Source organism: Clavelina lepadiformis, chromosome 8 (assembly GCF_947623445.1).
Source record: "Clavelina lepadiformis chromosome 8, kaClaLepa1.1, whole genome shotgun sequence".
NCBI classification, from domain to species: Eukaryota; Metazoa; Chordata; class Ascidiacea; order Aplousobranchia; family Clavelinidae; genus Clavelina; species Clavelina lepadiformis.
The window spans coordinates 7027812-7041201 of NC_135247.1; the positions used below are offsets into that span (position 1 = coordinate 7027812).

General features: G+C 37.4%; 1 long non-coding RNA gene across 1 annotated transcript; it reads left to right on the forward strand.

Moving 5' to 3' along the window:
- The first annotated feature begins 242 nt into the window (after positions 1-242).
- On the forward strand, positions 243-8184 carry LOC143469300 (uncharacterized). The gene is made up of 3 exons (XR_013119096.1): positions 243-1124; positions 1364-2147; positions 8096-8184. It is a non-coding gene; the product is annotated as an uncharacterized LOC143469300 (long non-coding RNA).
- Positions 8185-13390: the final 5206 nt, after the last annotated feature.

Consider the following 13390-nt stretch of genomic DNA (forward strand, 5'->3'; position numbering starts at 1 on the left):
CTTTAGAGTTGTAGTTCGTTGTTGTTATTTGTCAGCTTTTTCGTTTTTTTTTTTGTAAATAAACATAAACGAATGTCCGTTTTGCAGAAAAAATGATATTGACGTTGTAAGTCAAACTTCTATTTTCGTCACAGGCAGCATTCAATCAATGTTCCACTTTGTCAATAGCGAGTCGAAATTATAAACAAACCAGACACCCGAATCACTACCAAGCGTTTCATTTTAACTGTTGGAGTGACCGTTTTAAATTTATAAGCGAAGAGACAAACAGCAATATACGGCGCTTGTTGACGTTTCATCAAACCAAAACGGATTTATGGAATTCCTATCGAACTAATCACCTACCAACCTTGTATTATTTCAAGAACTCTACTAATGCTGCGAAATGATAGCAAAAGAATAATCTTTGTCAGCGGACGTGATATAGCATCACATTGGTTGTCATTTACATTCCTTGTTCACTTGAAATCTCAAAACAACAAGCAAAAAAGCCCAAGTTGACCTTTGCGACGACATATAATAACAGGCTTTGCGGTTACAGCCGAGTGCAGGCAGACGACTCCATGTATAATGTCATGTTTTCTCTTATCATAGTCGCTTGAAAACAACTCATCACCTGTAAAGTGAAACCTGTTTTTCATACCACATCTATGCAAAAGACTTTGTAATTAATGTCATTTCATGTCAGCGTCGTTGTTAGCCAACATGAAGATTCTAACATCGGTGGTCCAAGCTTTTACAAACTTAAAGTAATTGCAAATGTTGTCGTTTTCGTGCAGTTGCACATATGGCAAAAATCTAGAAATGTTTTTAATTTCTGACAGTCATGTAATTATGTTTAAAGAGAAATGGCTATTTTAAGCACTACCTGAAACGACTCAGGTGTTCTTGGAAAATCCAAATAAGAAGGACGTTAAGCTATACACCTTTCGCAGGCTGATACTGTGTTTTTACCTTGTAAGTCGGAAGCCCATTTAAAGTTTATTCTTTTATGACAAAGTTTCCGTGATCTTCTTTGTAGTTTCTTAAAGTTTTAACTGTTTGTATTTTGGTGCTTGCGAACATGCATTAATCGGACTTTACTAGAAACGCATTTCTCCTACGTCCAGAAAGCAAGCTTTAAGGTAATAATCTGTTTATATTTATTGCATGTTTTTATAAAGTTGAATTCAACTGTTCAATACGTGTGTTCGGTCGTGTGTGCGTTCATGCTCGTATTTTATTGTTCGGAGCAAATTTGATTAAATATCTTAGTTCCGAGATTAAACTTTATTTTTTAAACTTTGTTCTGTATCTAAATTTTATTTTAACCCACAACTTGTTGGAATTTACAATAAGTTGCTACATCGTTAAATATTTGTAGATGTTTGTTTTACATCAGTGCAGCAGTTACAACATATCCTTCGAAACATTCCACCAGATGTCCATAGAGCGCAATATTTTTGTAATCATTCTTTATTGTGTTGATGTTGGTGCTAAACTTTTCAAACCTGTTCGTTGTTTACAATTTGCGTTTCAATCTTGAACCACAACTTACTCAAAGATTTTTTGAGTTATTTTTGTTTATTTTGTTTGAGAAAAGTAAAAATAACCTATTTGGATCGCCTTAGGAGGCGGAAATTATAAAGAGGAAAGTAGGCAAAGCACAATCGTATAAACAGTTGACAGACATTTTGAACAGTATACTGTTCACAAAACAAACATGTACTTTCTGCTAAATTTACGTATCTACACTTTCACAACTAGTCAAAATCAGTGAGATAGGCCCATACAAATATAGTTGACTTGCACCATAAGTCTAATGAAAGGATTAGCGGACTTTGGATGCTGGTAAACACAAATAACAAGTAATTGTAGAGCTCCATCATGGTTGGTTAACAATTTTCATAAATTGGTGCAGGAAAATACAGGCCGCGAGATAGAACAGGATATTTTTTAGTCCCTGAAGATGATTTTAACGCCCGGCTGGGAAAAGGTCTTGACCCCCAAACACAGTCGCAGTCAATCATGTTGCTGAGGTTTAATAAAATTATCTTCGAGATTAATGGGCTTGCTCTCTGCCAACGAAAGCTTTACATACTACAAGATAATCTTTGATCACTTCATTTCAAGAACCCAAGACCGTGATGTTCCCCTTGGGATCAAAGGTGAAAAGTTCGCTTTCATAGTCTCATATATTATGGGTGTTTTTCAAGTGCAAATGGGGCGTTTGATCTTGTGGTTTTTCATTATTTTTTCTCGCATTAGTAATACATATAGCAACTTAGTTCAATACAAGCACGTTTGGCTTATGGTTAAACGGATGCGTATGGTCCAATCAATACCACTCAATATATCTTAACCGAAGCTGTCTCTATGTGAAAGGAGTAAACGACCTGTGAAAAAGCAAACTATCTTTTTGAAGACGATTCTTCGAACGTTATTTTCTTTTCATCGTGTACCCACGCAGCTTTCGCAACCTTTTCATCTTTGATGTCCCCTGTAATTTAGTTCCCGGAGCTTAACTCCTTTCCTTAAATTCCCCTCTATGTTGCTATGTCATTACACGGCGCTAAACTTATCGTCCAAGTTCATGTGTGTTTACCATCAAGCTAATAAGCAGCTCTCTATTGCTGGAAAATGTGGGAATGACGACAACCATTCTTTGAAAGGAACTGTGAGATCGATCGCACATCAAAGGAATCAAGTTCGACATTACTTGTACAACTTCGCCCGACAAAGCCGATAATGTTGCTTGTGCACCACCAATACATCAAAACACGCCTGTGAAGAATTCCCCCACGCAAAGCGAAAGATGCTTATCGCTGTCAGGTCTCTCCGTTGGGATAAACCGTGGTCTTCCAGCTGTCAATCAAACGTTAATAACGCGTCGTACCCTGCTGTTCGAACCAATAGTAATCGTATAGTGTCCTGGTGATGAGTGGTAAAACATGACAATCGTAACAGCAGCCAACTGTACGATATTTGTTGACGGCATTTTGCTAAACAAAATAAATTTCACATCATTAAATTTAATCCTTTATATGGTATGGTCACATGATATGAAGAGAAATATAGACAAAACGTGGACTACCTAAGAATCGTAGCATTCAATTATAGGCAATAAATATACCTGAACTCGACTCATGATAAACTTGTTTATTTAATGATAACATGAAAATTGTTCACCAAACAACTTCAGGCGTTAAACGTCGTTAGGATGTTACAAGTTGCTTTCATTTGTATGCATTACTGTACGCTTAACTTGGACAATATGCCAAAGTGCAGAAACTGCAACAAGTCAATGTAAGATTGTGTACGTTTAGACGTTTAGCGGCGTAGCACAGTAGAAGATGCTTTACATTTACTCAGCACCTCAATAAAAAGGTTGTTTTCTAAAGTTTGCCAATTTTAGCCAAAAACTAATTATATTCTCACCACCGGTAAACAACATTACAAGCAAAGGCGGGACTGCTATTAACATGACCACAGCTGTCGTCGTTCTTAATTTGGCCGACACTTGTCTATAAGTGCGCGTAGAATTATGATTATACCTTGACATTATACTTTAAGTCGGATGTTTTAATCCCTGCTTCGTCTGAGGTAAAAAAAACGGCAGAAAAACCTCACTTCGAATAGTCAAGTTAAACCGCTGTTAGTGTCGGCCTATCGCGTCATATCTTGTAATGATAGTGACAGGGCCACGAACCAAGCGAAAACCACATTACTCTATTCAGTTACAGCGTCACTAAATCACTTAGAAGAGAAAATCTCTTCCAAAGCCGTTCCAGATCAAGAAATCCATCAACGAAATTACCGTTCTTTACGCCTGATTGATCAAATCCGTAGCAACGTTACATCTTCGGCACATCAAAGATCCTTTTTAATGAGCGGGGATAGAGAAAGTTAATCTCTCATTTCTGTTGCCCCTAGCAACCGCTTATTATTTATGCTGTCCCTCCAAGACGTCAATCAAACAAATAAGTCACGTTGTTAAAACCAGGCAGCTTTGGAGACATTCATTGGTTAAACCCTATGGCTTTAAGCAGAGTTTAACAGGATAAGCCGTGGTGACCGAGGAAATTGCTATAATAGTCATTAGCCTGGGATATCCGCAATAGTTGGGACGTATCATATCTCCTTTCATAATTCTGTATATCCTTCCTCGCTTCGGCTCGACCGGCATTGTTCCAAGCGATAGGCTGTCACACAGGCAGGGCTATTTTTACAGACAAAACCGACCCTACTTTTCCATTGGCGGCAGTTCGTGATCTTTATAACAATGGCTGGATCAATTTTGCAATTGACGTTTACCCAAAACCTTTTTAACAAAAGCGAGTGAGTGGATTTGACTGTGGTCTGTATACACCGACGCCCTGGAAACAGCTGCCGAAAATGGCAATACTGTTTTGAAAAGCCTTACCCTCTTCGATTAAACTAGTGCGAAATTAAACAATTATATTATGTACGAAATATTTTCCCAACACTTGGACAAAACTTTTATTGGCAGAAGATTGTTTAAAAATGCGTTAAAAAGTTCGTTGCATTTAATTATTTTACCCGGACTAATATGTGTTGTATCGGAGCGTTATTGTTAATTCGGGTTGATAAAAGGATTTTGCGCAGTTTCCTTCATAAATCACCCGTCTACAATTAGACAGGGACGAGACAAAATCTTCGCGCAGGTTTAATATCAAAAACGCTTGTATTTGGACTGGCACCGCCAAGTGACAGTCTGATTTAATGTCCATTAGCGTTATGACAGCCAGTTACGCCTGATGAACATCCGTAACTGTGGCGGATATTGCGTCGTATAGTTTATGGAAGCAATAAATAACGTGTAACGAAGGTTTAATGACGTTATAAAGGTGATTAGTTATTTTCAGTTCTGGCCGTCGCATGTGAAAAAAGCTTTGACGACTTGCTTTTTCACCATTGGCAAGTTTACTGGTGCGCATACAATTCACCTTTGCACAGTTTTCATCTTTACTAATGTTTTATTCATATAAATTTATGGTTATCAATAACAGATGTCAACAGCAGCGCAATAAACTATAACGAGGAGGAGTTAGTTATATACAGCAAGCTAATAATAATAATAAATAGAAGAGAAATAAATTTTCATTGTCGATCTAAACATTTATTCCGAAATTATGACTTCTCCGAATAATATTGCATAAATATTGGTATCAACACGATGAATCTTCATTTGTTAAGAACTCAAAAACGTCCGTCACGATTTATTTGAATGCACATTTCGCTGGGTTAATTTTTACAGCATATTTTCCTTGGCTCAATGCCAACTGACAACCGTAAAAACTTTCAAGGCACACCTTAACGCGATCAGGTTATCAGTTTGCCAGGTAACTTCAAGACTCCAGTTCTAGCAAAACATTGAATCGTTTTCTGTTTGTTGCAATGATGGTCACAGAATCGCAAAATTTATAGGTGCCCTTTTCACTACAAAACATGAGGCGTGAAGATTAATAAAGCCAATTTGATAAATGGCCTCGATAAGCTATCTTCTCTGCAAAATTTAAAAGGGTCCGTGTAAAAGACATTGTATGGTAGTGAAAACGGACCTTCGACAGTGAGTTGTGTTAGGTTTCAGTGACGAAATGTCAAAGCATGAGTTAGTATCTGCATCAAAGTCATCTCTTTGTTATATAAGATCAAACCCCACTTGATGTGATTGGAGAATCAATGAGTCATGGCCGATCAAAATAATACCCTTTTGCCCACGTCGTAGCAATCAAAAAACCATTAGCTAAAGTGCTTTGGAGTTTGGCTAATTTACCACTGTTTTGACGATCCGTATAAACACTAAAGCCATTGAGCTATATTGCGCTAATACCATGAAAACCTGTGTTGGGGCTTTGAGCAACATTTAACAACGATTTTGGTTTCGTATGTAGTCATTCCTGGGTTTTTGGTACAAAATGTTTGTTGAGGTGAAAGATGAATCCTTGGACCCAAATAGACGTGTTTCAAGAACTCACGAATTAATGCTTTGTAAGCAATAAAGACAGTATAAATTTCTGGCCACGAAATGATCGATAATAACGTATCAAAATAGACTGCAATATTCTGTGGCTTTCAAATTCATCTGACAAACGTCATTTTAGTAAAGTTTTAATTTGCTGAAACAAATACCCAGGTAATGATCTTTGCATGGCAACTTACCACAACAACATGTTGGCCGGGGTATATTTGACAACATAAGATGCGCTTTAATTGCTTAATTTGTGATCACAAGCAATATTGTTTGACGTTTAATTAAAAACTTAATCTTGTTCTAGTTGAATACGAAGTTGAATAAAATTAAACGTCACCTCTGAACAAACTTCGAGGATGCAAGAGAAGCCTGAAATGGGCTAATGAACACAATGGCGTTCTTGCCAATTGAAAAGGACCATTTCGTTAAGCTGCGCGGACGTGTTTTGGTCAGAATAAACTTGCCGCTCTTCAGCAAATCACGTGTGAACGTTGATTTCAAACAATCGCCGTTTAAACGAGATTTCCGATGGCCCTTGGTAACGATACTAACATTCAGGCTTTGGGTCACAAGGCTTGTCTATATGTCATCATCAGACCGTTGGTCGATCATCGAGTGCTCGTTCGTCTTCCTTCGTCAGCGTTCGTAGTGGATCTGATGGATTATATGCATCCCTCAGCTCAGTCGGTCAATAATTCGAGCCTGACTACGCCATCGATCATACTCCCGGGAAGCTCGCAGAGGCCATCGATCAACCCTACCCAAGTTTCTAAATTTTTTCCAGCTCACACCAACCACATCCGTACTCTGTTGATGCAGCTTGACCCGTATTTTGAGTTATAAAAAAATTGCAGTGTATTTTCACTTTTAAATTAAAGCAGTTTATCACATGTGAGAATGTAGGACTTCCTGCCTTTGGGCAAAACAAAAGTGATTGATTTTTAATTTACAAACGCCTTATTTATACTCGTTTGACCTATTGTGATCTAAACAGGCGATGAAAACTCGACTATCGCTCAATTAATTAAACAGAGAGTAGTCATCAGCATGTTGTATTAAAAAGTATTTCCTCATCTATACGCGGAAGAACCAAACCGGATGAAATCTTCCGTTTATTGTTCGATGTTCAAAAAGAGATCTCTGATTGATCTCTTTAACACTCGACTATCTTGCTGTTTACCAGCCAAAATGGATTCTTTGTGAAACGAAATAAACCAAGGTTATTCTAACAATGCCTTTTAAATAGCTTTGCTGTAAATAGATAACCAGTAAAATTCGGCCCCAAGTGCCCAGCACGTCTTTCACAATCAAGACCGCATTGGGCATTATTGAGCCCAAAAGGGTCTACTTCAAAAGAAATGTAATGAGCAATGTTGAAAATAAGATGAAAAAATAAGCCGAAACTGATGTTAATTTAAAATAATCGTCTCGTTTCTGTTTGATTATGAAGACTGGCTCGTTTTCTGTGCTTGTACGCGTTCAAAAAGACTAATTGATAAAGGAAAACGCTTTATGTACTGCTCCTTGTATGCAATTTATCATCCTTGCTTAAAGCAATTTCCGTTTTCAAAATGCACACATACACTTTAAATGAAAACTTATTCTTAAAATTCTGTACTGCAAATGCAAGAATGTGATCGTAGTGAAATTAAGTTGTGAATTTCCTAATTAATGCTTACCACTTGCAGGAAAGCAAAAACTCGTGGCCAACAAATGTTTTCTTGGTTGGCGCCGGCTTGTAGGTTGATAAGCATCATTTTTGCGGTTGATTTAGTTTAGCAATATTATGACGTACTGCAAAAAGCATGTTGCGTATCAAGCTCATGCCAAATTACTATTTGAAATCTAAGGTGTGGCAGCCATACGAGCAATGTCAAAGCTTATTTAATTGCTGGTTGTCGGTAATCGGCCATATCAACCCTTCCTGTTTTGACCTTATTTCTAAAGGCCTCTAGCCAATTATTGGTGGTTTGGTCGCAAATGGTTTTTAAACGAAGGAACATCTGACGAGACTTGTTCGGCGCTTGAATGATTTAATATTTTAATTGGATGAAATGGTTCTGTTTAAACTTTAAAACGATACGAAATCTCATCACAGTTTTATGTTTCTTTATCTGACAGTGAGGCGCCATCGGGGAATCATGGCTCGTTGCACAGGGGACAACTATTCGGCATTAATCGTTGTGGTACCATCCAACGACGGAATGCCACTGTTTTATTCTTTATCGCCCTGGGTGCCAATTTATTGCCTCTGTTGAAGAACAGTTGATTACACATTCCATACAATCAATCATTCGTACTTTCATTCACACGTCAGTTGCATTACATTGAAAGAAAATACCAATTCATAAACGTCATTTTTAGAAAGATGCGCTAACCATACAGTTAGTTTGTCATGCTTTGCTTTTTACCAGTTGTAACCGCCCTCCACAATTGATGTCTGGGTGCATAGGTAAGGGTTTGTATAGAGGCGTATAGATGACAGTGATGGATTTATTTTCTATCACGTGGCTCAGTCGCTCAGTCTTTATCTCCAAGAGATAAATTCGCACTGGATAAATATTTGGAAATGATTGGCAGTACTTCTAGAAAATTGGCTTGGCACTTCCACATCCGCTACTACTTCTGTAGTCTGATTTCAAGTATACTCTAACCCATATCACCTTACCTATGCGATATCAGATCTACGTGTAAACACTTGGAAGAATGTCACTGGGATGTTTTGACCAGGTATCTCGTAAATGTTCCCAATGCGACGGCACCTCTCCTCTGGGAGCAGTTAAAGTAAAAAGATTACGATAGAGGCGAAAAATTTTCCTGTCATCCAAAGTCGTAAATCTTTGGATGCCATAAAGATTTTAGATTTACGACTGCTGGGACGTCAGCGTGCTGGTTTACTTGAGGAGAATAGCTTGCTTTTCTGCCTAGATTGTAGCAATGGACGTATACTATGGCCTGTCCAAATCTAACATCAATGCAAATGTTTTTATTGAAGCAATTTTCAATTCAAGTAAAGGTATTACCAGTTTTAGAGTTGACACATCATGAGCGGTGACCAGTGAGATACTTCGTTATAATTCTCCTATAACCACTGCATCATACGTTTATATTTCGATTGAAGTCTTGTATGGAACAACAATATTTTTACTCACGCTTAGCAACAGCAAGTTAACATTAATGAGTCAGTTTTTGTTATAGATTTTTTTTATTTAACGTTGAACTAGACAAGTTGCTTGTTTCAATGTTGTTTCCAATGTCCACATGAGGATTGTTTGCGTTTTACACTGGATATTCCAATATCGTTTAAAAACAAGAATACGAGGAAAATTTTATTTCCATTTTTAGTATACTTTTTGGGATTTGTATATAATATGTCAACGATGACCTCGACCTAATCTTCTACCTCGATACAATCGAACGTAAATAACAAACATGAATCATCTCTCCATTAACATATATACGATTCGTGCATGATACGGAACAAAATTTCCCTTTCATGAGGGATTTTATCAATCTCGGCTTGTTTTTGTTTTTGAATGACAATGTACAAAAATGATTAACATACCAAAGGCAAGTCACAAAATAAACAATTCGTCGCGCTAATCTAATTATATCCGCAATATAACATCAGCTTGTCCACGCGTTCGAAGAAAACTAACCCGGTACTTGGATTTTGACCTTTTTGGGAATCAAGAGCAATCTCTACTAAAGAGTACAATTAAGTCCAGAATGTTGTTGGTTTCTTCAGCTCATAGGAGATCTGGCCGAAATTCTTTTGACATTGTTGGTCCTCTTAGTCGTACAAATCCGAACAAATTAATGAGGCATTCCCAGTAAACAGCGAACAGCTGAACAGTGAACAATTAAGTAGAAAATAGCTCACTCTAAAGGTAGTGATCATACATACACGATCGTTGATAACCGTTGAAAATTACAAATCCAAGTGAAACGGTACGCCTTAGAAAATGGCTGGATTAAAAAGGCATCAAACCCTCCATTAACTGAAAGTGAGCCAAGTTTGCGATCGCGGCTTTTCATCCGATAAAATCAAGAGTGTTATTGATAGGCATGAACGACAAAGCTTGTTTTTCTGTTTGCTTTAATCTTGGGTCGTGTTTGCGATCGGTCACAACGATGATTAATTCGTCTATGGAGTAGCTCAACATCCCACAAATTGACAGGAACGAGAAATTCTCCTGCTTTACATAAAAATGCAAGACAACTAACCCTGCAAATTATCTTGTACATACAGGGCCTTAAAATATTGTTGGTAAATTATCAACAAGCACCATGTCTGAATTTGATCACACGATTTTGATATCCCGTGAAATTTTTCTTTTTCTCGCAGTTGTTTGATGTCACAGCTGTAATCGGGTAGTGCTTGTCATAATTTAATCGTTGTCAGGGGCAGCATCTAAGTTACGCACAGTTATTTAACATGTCCAGCAGTTGTATATAAATGCCTTACATTAACATTGTATTTTGAAGAAATTTTTTGTAAACGTCGATGCACATTAGCACCGACCACAATTAAACACTTTAATAGCGGAATCGATGTGCGCCACCTGCGTTTTAGACAAAAAGGAATAAAAAAATTTTGCGAGGTTTAACTTATGTGTCACGTCAAGCGCTCTTAAATTCACGAGGTCGTTAAAAGTTAACAGCTTATGTTATTATAGTTTATGATTTAGACGCTTAATTTACCGAAAATTCTTTCCTATACGTGCCTTACTCTTAACTCACTTATGTAGTTCTTTTTTTGTAAAATGTTTTTTCTTTTTTAGCCCTTTTTAATCAGTTAAGCTGTTCCCGTAGAAAAAAAATTGTAAATCAAGCTAATAGTCATGTTTACCACTGTTGTCAATACACACCGGTAAATCGTTTATTAGGTCGATTGTTTATAGATCGTCAATAAAAGAATTTAATCGCCGAAATGGGAATTTGGTTCACGCTGATTAACTGTTTTTTATAGTGGAAGTTTGAAGCGCAACAGAAGAAAAATGACGTCGTAAATCGTGAAATAGTGCGCTTTTATACGCCGCTTTACAACTTAATTTACCGAATTCCCGATAAAATTACAATATTGGCCATCTGTCCAATCACCATTTCAACCTAACGATCTTGTGTCCCGTAAAAAAACATCCCATTTAGTTTAACGTTCTTTGTGACGTGAAGATTGCTTTAAATAAACTTTCTGAGAAATTACTCCTCGTAACAGAAGATCCAGTTTACTACCATTCCGGTATTACCAAGAATAATACTTTTTAAGGTAATTATCGCAGCAAGCATGCGAGGAAACTGAAATTTCCTGACCCTTTTGTTTTCACGTCATAGCTTCTCGACACAAAGAATACCATTCCACATGCACGTTTCACAAGTTATTCTTCGTATCTTGCACGGCTTGACGTTATGCAAATGATGAAGTTGCCATATAATTCAAGTTACTGCATAGCCTTTGCGTAATATACCGGAGCACAATCCCATTTGTATGCATAAATGGAATTACCCCTCATATATGAAGTATAGCTGAGGCAGTGTAACAAAAAGAACGAAAATTGTCACGCGCATCATCCATCAACAAATCAACGCATTAACACGATGAATATTTCTTACGTTAAAGCTAAACGATTTAGTGTAACGGTGTAAATAAATACGACGTATATTTGACCACAGTTAGTTATCCAATCCATCTTTTTTCTGTACCAAACTCCAGCCGACTGGCTGCAAAGTCGAGCTGAAGCGGCTTACTCGAACATCACTTATAGACTCCATCAATTTCTCCCATATATAATCTTGCCAACGCACTGATCTCGTATGACAAGGCCGCAAAGTTTCTAAATATACGATGCGCCATGACAGAGAAGTTTGTTTTGGTCGGTTAAGCCGATCCGACATGCCATTATCTGACACTTGTTGCTACTAAAGTTGAAGAAGCCGGGCCGACTTACATTAGCAGTCTTGGACTGTTAATGTATAAACTTGTACTATCTTTTAGTTTTTCACATATCAAGATTTTAGGTGATACCAGCAACAAAGATCCCGGAAACGTATTACTTGATGGGTTGGTTGTGTTTATAGTAGCGTTAGACTAGCAGTAGATCGTTCACTCGTAGTAGATGTTCTGCGGCAACGAAGAAGTTTAGCTGGCAAGTCGATGAACGAATAGGTGTCAATAATTTGCCATTTATGATAATCGCCAAATGAAAAACAACCGTTGTCGCTTATCTGCCAGCGCACAGGTATCACACAATTTTGGAATCAATTGCGATTTTAACGAAGTCAAATAAAATCAAAAACAAACAAAAAAGTTTCTTAAAAATGATAAGTAAAACATTCTTGCTTGGTTTTTCTTATCACAATAAAAAATGACACATTTTGCACAGAACTGTGATTTGAATTGGGCGAGAAGTTTAAATTTGGTTACAAGATTCATCCAATGAAAACTGTGGTTTAGGGTGTATACATCTACATTAATCTGCCGTTGCTATTAAACTGCTATCCGTAGCTTGTAACACCATTGTCGTTACGTCACACTCACATGTAAAATGATATTGATATGAACTAAATTCACACTTGTGGAATTAGCCTATATCTAATTTAGAAGTTGTCAAAGGCAAACTCGTCGTATAAAATCGTTATACAACGCACCTCATATACCATTAGATAGCGAAATCCACCTTACCTAAAGGCTTATGCTTTGTTATAGATCTTTCCGCAAAATGATTTAAAGGAAGCATTTTGACAAGGTGGCGGGTAATAATGGATTGGACATTTTGCTTTATACTTTTAAGCATCACGCAGCATGTAACCACTAGGCAAATACATAACCCTTGAGAAACCGTACAAATCCACTTATCCAACCAGTATAGAAATTATTGTGAACTTTGAACATTCGCAAGATCAAAGCGACTACGCAAAAAAAATGCGAGTCGGTGCTTCATGCAAAAGGTGAAAACCATATATGAATGTGTTGTCGCTGCCCGTGTGCCGACAAAATATTCGGTTAATCCACCATTTCGCTGGGAGAATTTCACGGATTTATTTTTAGATTCAACAAACAACAAACAAAGTCTACGGTGAATAGCTGGCTTGTCACTCAACGTGGTCAGAATAAACTGTCACCTATGACTTCAACGGTGTTATCATTCCCGACCGAATTAAGCGGTTTTATCGAGTGTAATTTCAAAGCATTTATTCGGTTGGCCAGTTTTTTCAAATATTTACTGCAACGCTTTGCGCATGACAATCAGCATTAGTATGTACTGCAGGTCAACGAAGTTTAATTTTCAAGTGTGTACATATGTGACCAACACACTTGATTTGGCGCCCACGATTTCAGAGAGACGACCCATTGCTTTAAGAAAATTATGCGCGGTCAATACCAATTCCATTTCAGCTTTACTTGCTCTACGAGGG